This window comes from Amblyomma americanum, chromosome 5 (assembly GCF_052857255.1).
Source record: "Amblyomma americanum isolate KBUSLIRL-KWMA chromosome 5, ASM5285725v1, whole genome shotgun sequence".
Lineage (NCBI taxonomy): Eukaryota > Metazoa > Arthropoda > Arachnida > Ixodida > Ixodidae > Amblyomma > Amblyomma americanum.
The window spans coordinates 176789134-176801393 of NC_135501.1; the positions used below are offsets into that span (position 1 = coordinate 176789134).

The window sequence follows — 12260 nt, forward strand, 5'->3', positions numbered from 1 at the left end:
TCGGTAGTATGGAATAAGTAGACATGCCTGGTGCAGTGGCTGTAGGTGCCGTCCTCTAGGAGTTGAGCAGCTTCCACTCTGTCAGCTGGCGACGGTAAGCGCCTCGAGTGGCCCACGACATACGCCGAGGACAAGTGAGCACTGAATGGGAGGGGGCAGAAAAAGTGCTTCTGTAGGAACATTGTCGAGGCGTGTCGCAAAATGTCGGACGTGCCCGTGCTCTGTCTGGCGCTGATGAAGTACACTCACCATATGCAGTGGCTGGAGGCGCTGTCCTTGAGGAACGGAATAACCATTTTCTTCCATATCGCCACGCAACCGGCAGAGCACCCGTCTGGGGTGAGCCGGCTCCATTGGTACATGACGCGCACCGAGAACAGCCACACTCCGTGCAGGTGGCACAGGAAAGCGGAACCCGTGGTGGAACAGTGCAGCAACGGGGTGGCGCCTCCACGTTAACGACGTAGCAGGGCTCTTCCTGCTTTCGCCGGTGGAATTCTCGTGAGCTTGGGTGGCCGCCTTTTCTTTGCTGATTGCAGTGAGATTGGAGTGCGTCTTCGAGAACAGCGAGGAAGGAAGGAAGGAAGGCCTCAGACGTTGCTGGCACATACCCACTACGGGGGAGTGGCCAAGACACAGGCGGTTAATTACTGGATACAGGAAATTTTTGACGGGAAAAGCAGTGGAAATAGTATGTAGTCTGATAGATTGGAAGAGGGAAGGAAAGCGGTCCAGTTAACTTGGAGATCGAAGACGGGACAATTGCTTAATGTGCATAATAGTACACAATGCCTGTAATGTTGCAATGAAGTCCTCAGGCTTAATGACACACACCTACGGCGGGTGATTGGCATGGTTCCGACTACATTTGTAGCTTTCTCACATCAGAAATATCAGCACCAGTGCCCCATTGTATGCAGACACCATCCGATATGGTCAGTGCCGGCCCTGAGTAAGTATCAATGCTGTCTTATATACACCTTCAAGCCAAAAAATCTGCTCCACGCAAGTATGTTTCCATGAAAAAACAGCAATGGCCAGGGTTTTTTTCCACGAAGGTTGTTAGAGGAATACACTGCGCAAATAGGAATAACCACTGAGCCGTCCGTTCACAAGAACTGAAAAAAATCTGTCCACAGATGTGATGCCTACCCGTGTCGGGCTCTGGAGAAAATCAGCTCTTTCTTGAGGTAATCATTATCATCATCTGGCTAAGTCCACTGCAGGATAAATGTCTATTTACCTTGAATACACCATGGTCCTGTACCAGCCGCGGCCACCTTATCTTTGCAAACTTCCCGATCTCACCCTCCCACCTTACTCTTACCCTCCCGCTACGCTTACCTTCCCTCGAATATGCTCCGTTACCTTAAGGAACCATCGGGCACCTTGCCTTAGGATTACATTCCCTGCCCATGCAGATTTGTTCCTCTTGATTGCGAGTAGGATATCAATAACTCACGTTTGTTGCTGAAGCATGCTGCTCTCTTCCTGTCTATGAACTTTCCACGTACCATTTGTGTTTCCTTAGGTAGCTACGTTGTCCTCAAATTAATATGAACCCTCTGGCTATGCTCCACGTTTCTGCCCCTTAGGTCAATACTTGCTGCATACGGCGCCTATATACTTTGATCTTGAGGTATATTTCATATTGTTTTTAATTATATAAAAGTATCTACTAAATGCGCTCGATTTCAGCCTTATTCTCCGAGTTATTTCGCTCTCACGGTCCGCCCGGATCTGCGGCCATTACCTAACGTAACTAGTTGTATACCCTTACCTTGCCAATGCTTCGGTGCCGACTGTGAACAGGTCCTTTCCTAGACTCTTGAAAATATCTTCAAATTTCTTCATATTATTTTTTACGCGACCTTTCTGCTTTGCCTATCTAGGCACACAGCCATGCTTTTCTCAGGGTCAAGATCACGCGATCTTGAAGTTTCTCATGATGAACTGTCATATCAGAGATGCGTGACATATACGCAAGGCTTACGAGCGCCTCCGTTGCTTCGGGCTTCCGCTTTCGCCAGTGAAACGACGGCCCCGGACGAGACAGGCAACCGGTCGCGACGGCTGTTCTTCTGGGAAGCTAGGCACGCACTCCGCGCGTGCTCACCTTGGCGATGAGCAAGCGGACAAGGCGTGGAGGCAACGTGCACTGAACAATAACTATATCCGTAAAATATGCTATTGCATTCGTCGGAGCTCACTTAAGATGAGCTTAGTGCGGGGTCTCGTCGGCGCCGTGGCTTAGTTGGTTAAAGCGCCTGTCTAGTAAACAGGAGATCGTGAGTTCGAATCTCACCGGTGCCTGGACAGCTTTCTTTTTTGCTTTTCCTCACTGTTGAGACATACAGGCATGAGTGTATATAATTCGAGACTAGGAGTCCTAAAGGCCAATACTTTTATGACAAAAATACGAAGGTTTTCCACCCCTCTCCCTCTTTCTGGCACCTGCCAGGTAGCTTCAAAACATTACAACAATGTCAAGTTATCGTTTTGCTTAACGGTTAACTGAATGTTCTTAATTTCCTTTCTTTTCAAATTTTATTTAATGTTAGCACTAAGCTTTGGAATACGTTTCCCTCGCAATTATAAACATTTAAACAGCAGAAATGCGACATTCTCGGAACTTGTAAATCCAACCTACACGAGCATGCCAGTTGTAAAGGGGTACAAAACTTCATTCAAGCCTTTAGAAGAACCAACAACGAGGGCTACAATTGAATTGCGCTCCACAAAAATGGTTGGGGTTTAACTGAGTTGTACCGAAAGAGACGAGCGAAGGACCCGGCTCCATCGCTCCGTGGTGTCGGGACCCCAACGGCTCCCACTGAAGCGAGCGCGGCGAGGCGCGCGTGATATACGGCTAATCACGTGGTCATGTCACGTGGTATGGCGAAGGCGCGGCGCAGTGGCTCGGCGAGCGGCGCATGCGGAGGTCGGCTCCAGCTGTGGCCAGTCACGTGGTATGACGTCGGACGTGGGAAGCCTGGCCCAAGGTCAAAGTGAAACCTTGTTGACCTTGAAAGCTGCAGCTCGGAGAGTGGAGCTTTCGCTCCAATGCGTCACAACATACATTCATCTCGGTGCGGATGCTATGGACTCAAGCTTGTGTAAATTCGCCCGTGCTTAGTCAAAACACTGTGCGTAAATTAGCAGCTAGAAGTCCAAGTCACGCAGTTTTCCATTTGCAACGGTCTTTTTGTGAGACGGCGAGTTGTCTTAGCGGAATATTCCATTCTTTTGCGCAAAGATGGATGAATTTGCCTTTAAAACAAAGTTATCGTTGTATGTCCCGTTGTGCAAGGTATTCTTGGAGTGCACTGCAGAATTGCGGAGCGCACTAAACAGACTAGGATGCAAATTAAAGCAGTCCAGCTGTGATCTGGATTCCAAGTTCAAAATATAGGACTCACGTTGTGAGCAGATTTTAGAAGACATATATCTGGAAATCTAGTGTTTGCCTGTTATTTACATAAATTCCAACAGAAATTGTGAAATGGATCACAAGGCTCGTGGAAAAGCGCCAGTGAGATTTGTATAGTGTGCAGCTATTTAAAGTGATTCACGTATACAGAAGCGCACTCGACACTATTCGAGAGTAAGGCTATTTCAGATATTGTTATTTTGAGCACAGATTCTGCTGTGTGCATACTTCTCCAATATGTTTTTGTGCACAACAGAAATCATGATTCTATGCAACTGGATGAAGAGACAAAACTAGAAATGGGGTGCAGCATTGCTGAGAGGAATCTAAACCGCTTTTTTTTTAGCAGACGACGTTTGCGCTAAAGGTTTAGCAGTGCCCCTGTGAAAGATTCAGGACTAGGTCAATTGATCTGGGTCGCGAAGGCGGTGCTGGATCGCGGTCTAGAACCAAGCGTCAGCGACATCAGTTGAATCAGTGGAACTCAAGCGCCAAAATGAGGTTAGTGAAACAAGTACGAGCAAGAAAAAAGTAATTGGTTTTATTTTCTGGTTCATAGTCATTTGAAACACCATTCTAGTTAGTGGTTTTAGAAATGGTTTAGTTTCGTACATTTTGATGGAAAGTACAACCAGTATGTGATAAAAAAAAATGCTCGCTAGCATCAGCGGGAAGCGGCTCTTGTGCTATGCACCATGACTCTTCTGCTTGCTTATCGCTAACTGCCAGCCAACATGCTGCCAGCCTTGACCGGCCTGTGTTGCTGTCGGCATCTCGTGGCTTCATCACTTCGTTGTGTGTGGCTGATCGCCTATTATAAATGTTAATTTCAAGTGCTTGGTTACTCTGTCCTGGTGCTAAGTATTCATCGGTTACCGCACTAGGCACAGTTGCAGCCATGGTGGAAGTCGTAGGTAATGACGGTGCTGCCCACCGGAAACGCGACGTCGTTCGGGGTGAAAAGCGCACATCCCGCGTTGAACTGGTGTTCTTTAGGAAGGTGTCAAATTTAAAACTTCTCAATTGGCATCGCATAGGGACGGTGCGGTGTCACACGCCCTTCGGTACGTACCCAGCAATTCTGGACAAAATCATTTTTGAGCGGGAAAACCTTTTGTGAACGCCCTTTTTTTCACACAATGTAAGATTTCACTTTGACCATCAGTATATGCGCCGATCACCCGATGGTAGTCTTGCATTTTTTTACGCGATAGCGTATACAGCTCGTTCGGTCTGAAAGCCGTCGGCGTAGTAGTTAGTAGTCGGCACAGCTTGTCGGAAATAATCGGGGGCTGCGTAAAAAATAATCCTAACGGTAATTTGTGGCTCTAGTGATTAATGATTGATAGGTGTGTGATAGGCGGTGACGAGTTAATTTAATAATGTTAGTTAACTGATTAGGTAAAAAAATGAAAAAGAAAAAAAGGGGTTCAAAAGTGTAAAAATTATCAGAAGGAAGAGCCTATGCTTGATCATGCTAATTATGAAAATATAGGCTGTGTAATTGATAAACTAATTAATTGAAGCAATTTAAAAATGAGAATGCGTTCCTAGGTGTCAGACTGCTCAGAATGGAAAGCCCTAACCCGCTACGCTATCGTGTTATACCCTTAAGGCGGAGCTTAAGTGTACTCTGCAATTTTTGTTCTATTAACACTTTTGTTATCATCAAAAGAGTTCCGAGTTCCTCATTGGTTTTCTATGGCGGTCTTAACTGTTTGGTGCTATCGATGGAAATACTTTAAAAGAAAAATTTTGCTACATATCAGTAGAATGGGCCATCACCTAGCTTCAAATATTTCTAGGACAGTATCTACAATTTTCCAGTTTTCAAAATTTTTCTCAATGTTCGACATTTATGATATGGGCGTTGTCAGTGAAGACCTATAGCAGCCACAAAGGTTGCTGATAACGAGTAGCTGCATATGGGGGGTGTCAGATATGAGTTTCGGATGATAGCTTTTTAGGAAAACGCACATGTTCTGTTGTGAATTTTGTTCAATTTCTGGCAGCTGCAATATAACTGTGTTTACGTTGTGTATTCTGCACAGAGGCAAATAATGCGTGACTCGAATTTATTTGTGTTCGTATTCAAGCAACGACACAGCCAACATGCTTTTGGCAGTTATTAAATGCATAAATTATGACGCACAAGTCTTTAGTGACATGAAATTTCGGCGATTCAAAGTGTGAACATGCTGTTTATCGCTTTAACTGTTAGGGAACGCTTTGAAGGAATGTATAGCCCAATCTCTCACAAATTGAGCACTGCACTGAACGTTTGCACTACTTACATGTTCCAGAGCGCTGAAAACTGCGACTGAAAAGGGTTTTGGTAAAATCCCGTTTTGTATATGTTTCTTTGTGATATTGACTTTTTACTTTGCCTTATTATCGTACTTAGATCATGCCACGTGTCATGGTCTGCTCACTTTGCGGAATCTCGATAGTCCGTTTCTACTTCTATTTGTATGTTAGAGACATATAGTGTTTAATGAGACCAGTTGTTTCATTAAATTTTTAAATTCTTCGGTGGCGGTGATCTCTCGAAGCACGTGCTCGCTTGAATGTTTCCTATGAATAAAAGCTCACTACTCTTATTTGCTAAATAATCTGTACCTTCTCACACTTCCTGATTGGGTGAGCACTTGATGTACAATTTGTTTGCTTTCCGCCGCTTTTGATTGTATTAGTTTAAATGTTTAAGGCAGCCCTCTAATTTCACTGTGAAAGTGCAGCGCTATTTACAGCAATGTATGCAAAGCAGGCGATCGACTGAGTACATAAACCTCTTGTTGCGTCACTATTTGTACTCTGAGTTGTCTGATTCTTTTTTCAAATAATATGCCTTTATGTCAATGGCTGCTTCCGCATTCACAGCACTAAATGACCTTGAGTGCGCACCGTAACACTTTTTTTAATTAGCCAACCGTACGCGAAATACTTCAAAACCAAAATCTGATACAAGAAACCAAAATTTTCACGTAAATTTTCTGCTTTCAGCTTTACTCCCCAGAACCAAAGCTGGTATAACAGATATAAATTGTGATATCCTGATTCGGGCGTAGAAATGCGTCCCGTGAAAATTGATCGACTTGTGTTATGCTGTCCCCGTTTACCAGACGAAGCTGGAGACCGGAGATTGGTTATACGAAATCCACCGCTGCCTCATGATTCTTCGCAGAGAGGAACATGAAATGAGAAAAAACAAAACAAAACAGACGAGGCTAGCATGCAGCAGGTCTTGACACATGTAGCAGGTTTGAAACAACCAGTAATGTTGCCTACTGCCTTGAACAATAAAGGGTAATTTTGCTTTTAGCAATTAAAAAATTACAAAAAATATTCGTGAACGACATGAGAGCGCAAAAATGGCAACACGGACGAGTAAGGGAACAGGACGAGCGCCTGCACTTTCAACAGGATTTATTCAAGGGGAGACCGTTTTTATAGGCCCTGCTCTTTTCCATGCTCTTAATCGCCGCTGACAAACAATCACCTCTCACAGATGTGCATCAAGAAACGGCATTTCACTGCGGCGAAGAACAACTGACGTGTCACTGATGCAATAATCACCTCGCTTCTTGATATAGAAGGCTTCCACGAGCTTACGTTTTGTCTTATCTCGGCTTTTCAAGAGCACTTTGCATTCCGATAGTCGAGGCTTGCAGGCTATACGCTTCTCCTTCGAGCAGGCTTGGCAGTGGTCTGGCAGATGGGCACCTTTCTTGTTTAATGAATCCTTGTGTTCAAGCAGGCGCTCATTAAGACACCGTCCGGTTTGTCCAACGTACACCTTGCCGCATGTAAGCGGGAACTCCTAAGCCACACCTTTCTTGCAACCAAGATGTGGAGTTCGGTGTCTGATGCCGCACTCTTGCACTGTTTTTTCTCCCAATGAGATAACACATTCCGGTGAGTTTACGAGGCGCTGAAATACCACGTCGACGCCGTGTTTTCAGCGCCTCGAAAAATCGCCGAAGTGTGTTCTCGCATTGGGAGAAAAAAGGTGCAAGAGTGCGGCATCAGACACCGAACTATACATGCTGGTTGGAAGAAAGGTGTGGTTTGCGAGTTCCCGCTTACATGCGGCAAGGTGTACGTTGGACAAACCGGTCGATGTCTTAATGAGCGCCTGCTTGAACACAAGAATTCATTAAACAAGAAAGGTGCCCATCTGCCTGACCACTGCCAAGCCTGCTCGAAGGAGAAGCGTATAGCTTGCAAGCCTTGACTGTCGGAATGCAAAGTGCTCTTGAAAAGCCGAGATAAGACAGAACGTCAGCTCGTGGAAGCCTTCTATATCAAGAAGCGAGGTGATTATTGCATCAGTGACACGTCAGTTGTTCTTCGCCAAAGTGAAATGCTGTTTCTTGATGCACATCTGTGAGAGGTGATTGTATGCCAACTGCGATTAAGAGCACGGATAAGGGCAGGGGCTATGTAAACGCTCTTCCTTGAATAAATCCTGTTGAAAGTGCCAGCGCGCGTCCTGCTTCCCTTACTCGTCTGTGTTGCCATTTTTGCGCTCCCATGTCTTTCACGAATACGCACCAACAAGCCCAGTTGCAAGTACTTCTTACTAAAAATATAATTCGAATATTAAGCCGATGAATATATAAGAAAAATTGGGCTGAAAAGTGATAAGTGGTCACGCGGAATTTCCGAAGGAGTGTTGCTCGTACTGTTCGATTTGCTCGTCTATGATCTGTGTGTTTAGAATGTGTAGAAAGTTCTATATTTCCACAACATAGACGTGCATTGGAACGCTCCCCTAATGGCTCAACAGTGCTTTCCTACTGGCATTGTCAGTACTCCCCTATCGGCGTTCATAGTGCTCTTCTAACATGCCTGACAGTGCTCCTCTAGTGGTCATGGCAGTGCTGCTTGAGCGGTCCTCCTTCTTTGCATAACGAAGTTGTTGCGTAGGCGCGTCTTCTATTTTGGTAGTCGAAAGTGAAATGGAAAATGTCAGCTTCGCCAGTCGTTCTGTTCAGTCGGTAGACAAAGCGCCATCCCTATGAAGGTTTTCATAAGGTGATTCCCATAATCCCATGTATTTCCATATGAATTATACGGAGGCAATATGGAGTGTATAGAGCCAGTGTGGATTTTATAGAAATCGCGTCCGGCAACTTACGAACTCCATACAATGATATGTACATTTATGGAAGTTATATGGAAATGTTATGAAATTCATACAGAAAACGTGTGGATGTTCATATAATTGTGCATATCTTATGGACTCCACCTTCCCATAATTCTATATTAGCGACTCGAATGGAACGTTTCGGTAATGGACATTACAACTTGCGTCACACCGGGGGGGGGTGGGGGGGGGGGGGGTTTGCGACGACGGTAACGTGTTTGCTTGTGTAGTTACACAGACAGACTGTGTTACTAATTGTGGAAGGCATTATATCGAAACACACGCAAACTACGAAAATTCGACCAAATTAACTACTTCAGGCACAATGCAAACATGTACGCTTGCTCCTGCGGCTAAAAAGTTTAGTAATCAGTGCCACTCAGTTGGGAGGTTGACGACGACAATATTCCTCTCAGTTTGTGTTCGCCTGGTCGCATAAGCAGCCTTTGAAAACAGATTTAGAGTACTGCCAATAGTTTGACCCCCCCCCGGCAAGAATGCTAGAAAAGGAAAGAGAAAAAAATAGGCACTACATTTATTTATTTACGCCGACTGCAAATTTCTTATCATATTTCAGTGTTGCGGTAGGTTTAGAGCTCTGAAAGAAAATTACTAAATAATGTATTTCCTTATATTTATCATATGGCGCAATGAAAGAAAAGCACGCGATAATACTGCATGCGTAAAAACACCGCACAAAAAACAGCTCAGCGACAAAACAGCACAGGTAAAAAACGGCCCAGCGACCAAGCGGCTCAGGGAAATAACAGCACGTCGACAGAAGAGCACAGGCAAAAAAAAAACAGCGCAACGAGAAAACCGCACATCGGAGTAAGGTGCGGCGCTGCAGGAGGACTGAACTACGATAGCCACAACCCCAAACGATAAATCACAACACATGCGGGAGCGACCTTTGGAGTAAGTGAGTGCTCGTTTCACAGACTCAATAAGGAACAGGGCAGGGTAATATTCGCGATGTCAAATATCCACTTCTTTATGGCGGGTAATGGAGTGAATAACGCTGAACAAGTTGCTCTGGAGGCATAGATTCGGCGGGTTGGCCAATGTGGTGCTGAATTCTGGAAAATACGACCGCCGTAGGGCTCTAGGTGCACCTAAAATTTAATATCTGTATATTTTAATGCTTTGCCCTTTTTAATCGCCTTCGGCTTGTGACCGTATCGCTTTCTGTTCGCCTCATCGAGAAAATTATCAGTAGTACACTGGGTCGCTCTGGAAAGATAGCGATGGCGTGATACCGCTTCTCCGGATAATTTCGACCACCAGGGGGTGGTTAACGTGCACTAACGTCGCACGGTACTCGGGTCTGTGGCATTTGGCCTCCATCCAAATGCGACCACCGCGGCCGGGATCGAACCCGAGGCTGCTATATATCGACGGTGCAGTCGTGCTATTCGGAAAGTTCGGAGTAATCAGAAGTTGAGCGCGGCCGAGAGCGACAGAAACTCTTATTCCTACAAGATTTGAGGGGGCCTATGTGCAGCTCTGGATCGTTAAACTTCACATTCCACACCATACCATTCCATAGCATACCATGTCATTTCATACTGCAGCTTGCCACATTATGCCATACCGTACCATTTGGTATTGTATGATAAGCATGATATTGTATTGTAAGGTATGTTATGGCATGAAATAGCATACCTTACCAAACTATACCATGCACTATCATACCATGCAATGCGATACTGTACCATAATATACTACACCTTAACGTACCCTACCATGCCGTGCCATAACATACGTACCGTACTATATTACCATATCACGCCATGCCATTAGAGACCATACTGTGCCGTGCCATACCATGCCATACAGCTCCACACTAGGTGTTCCTGCATTATACCACGCCATGCCGTACCATACTATACCATACAATGCCGTACCGTATCATGCCATACCATGTTCTGCCATACCATCGATTCCATAGCATACCAAACATACCATACTATAGCATGCCGTACAGTGCCTTACCATCCTGCCATATCCTACCCTATCATACCACACCTTACAGTAACATACCAAAACTTACCATACTTTACATACTATACGATTCCATACCATACCACACTACACCATACCAAACAAACTGTACTGTACCATGTAATATTATGCCCTACCACACAATATTACACACCATACCATACCAAACATGCCACACCTTGCAGTGCCATATAATGCTGTACCATTCCGCACGGTATCGAACATACCGTACCAAAACATTATGGCATATTGTACCGTGCTTTATCATGCCGTGCCAACCATGCCCTACCACACCATATGTTAACGTCAAATACCATAGCACACGATACCATGCCAAACCTACGATACCGTGCCATATCATGCCGTACCGTTCCTTACCATACCATAACTCATCGACTCACTCCCTGCCACGCCTACTGTCGCGTGGTATGAACCAGGACGAATAAACATGCAGAAAAAATATATTCCGATCCCACGGCACTGCTGTTAAGAAGGTGCGCTCTAGCTGAGTTAAGAAGAAGGGATGTAAAGGCACCGGTGAGATTCGAATTCACGATCTCCTGTTTACTAGACAAGCGCTTTATCCAACTAAGCCATGGCGCCGTACAGCCAGATGCCGTGGTCCGCTCTACTCAAGCATCTCTCCGATACCATTCGACGTTCCTCACCTAATTAATGTTCATTGCACGCTGCCACCGGACCCTGCCGAGTTACCTGGTCCCAAGGACGCTATGCGCTCTCTCGGTTCCTGTAGCGTGACAGAATGATGGCGATCGGTCCCTTCCGTAATTGTCTACAAGTGTTCACGATTTTGAGAACGCTGTGACTTTCGTTGGCCGTCGTCTTTGTCATGGACAGTTTCGCTTCTTGCAGACACGAGTGGTGGAGAGAACGTAGATAGCAATGCTTGCTGCCACCGTTAAGCACATGAAATGCAGGTGGACGCTGAGAGGAACAGAATAAAAAGAAAACTTGCACAATTATGTTAATACAAATTCAAAGAAGGATGCTGGCGGTGCAGCTAAGTTTGGAAGTAATTTATGGTACATGTAAAGACATTTTGAAATACGCACACCCAGTTAGCTCCTAAAAACATCATATCGGATCGGAAGACTCTTGCTGGAATCACAGAAAGATCGAGAATGAAATTTCAGTGCTCACAGAGACAGCACAGAGCGAAATAATAAAAAAATCGGAAACTAATGAAAAAGGCCGTTGGCGATTCAACTCTTTTTCTTAGCGGTGGAGACGCCGATGGTGACCAAACAATAGTCTGTCAATATGACTTCGCTCCTGACTATTATTATTACAAAAATAAGGAGAAGCCAGGAGAGTTCGTCTCATTGTATTCGGTTTGGATTAAAGGCGGATTCACACTAGCGAGTCGCAAACGTTGCGCGACTGATTTCGGTCAATTAGTTATCGTTTCCGAAGCACTATAGGAGAGCGGGGATGGAGCGTAACAAATAGATTTAAACTTGTCGCCCGACCTCCCCGACTCGGCATTGTGAATCCGCTTTAAGTTTCAGTTTCGGCATAAAGTTAGAATTGTGTGAATCGAGTATGCATTGATCATATTTATTTTCCACCTATCACACTATTTGTGATGTGCGTTGTCGGAAAATAATAGTAATAATTGGCTTTTTGGGGAAAGGAAATGGCGGAGTATCTGGCTCA

The 12260-nt window shown here is 45.1% G+C and overlaps 2 non-coding genes across 2 annotated transcripts; one reads left to right on the plus strand and one right to left on the minus strand.

Moving 5' to 3' along the window:
• The first annotated feature begins 2239 nt into the window (after positions 1–2239).
• On the plus strand, positions 2240–2313 carry TRNAT-AGU (transfer RNA threonine (anticodon AGU)). The gene has a single exon. It is a non-coding gene; the product is annotated as a tRNA-Thr (tRNA).
• Positions 2314–11112: 8799 nt separating this feature from the next.
• On the minus strand, positions 11113–11186 carry TRNAT-AGU (transfer RNA threonine (anticodon AGU)). Its single transcript has one exon. It is a non-coding gene; the product is annotated as a tRNA-Thr (tRNA).
• Positions 11187–12260: the final 1074 nt, after the last annotated feature.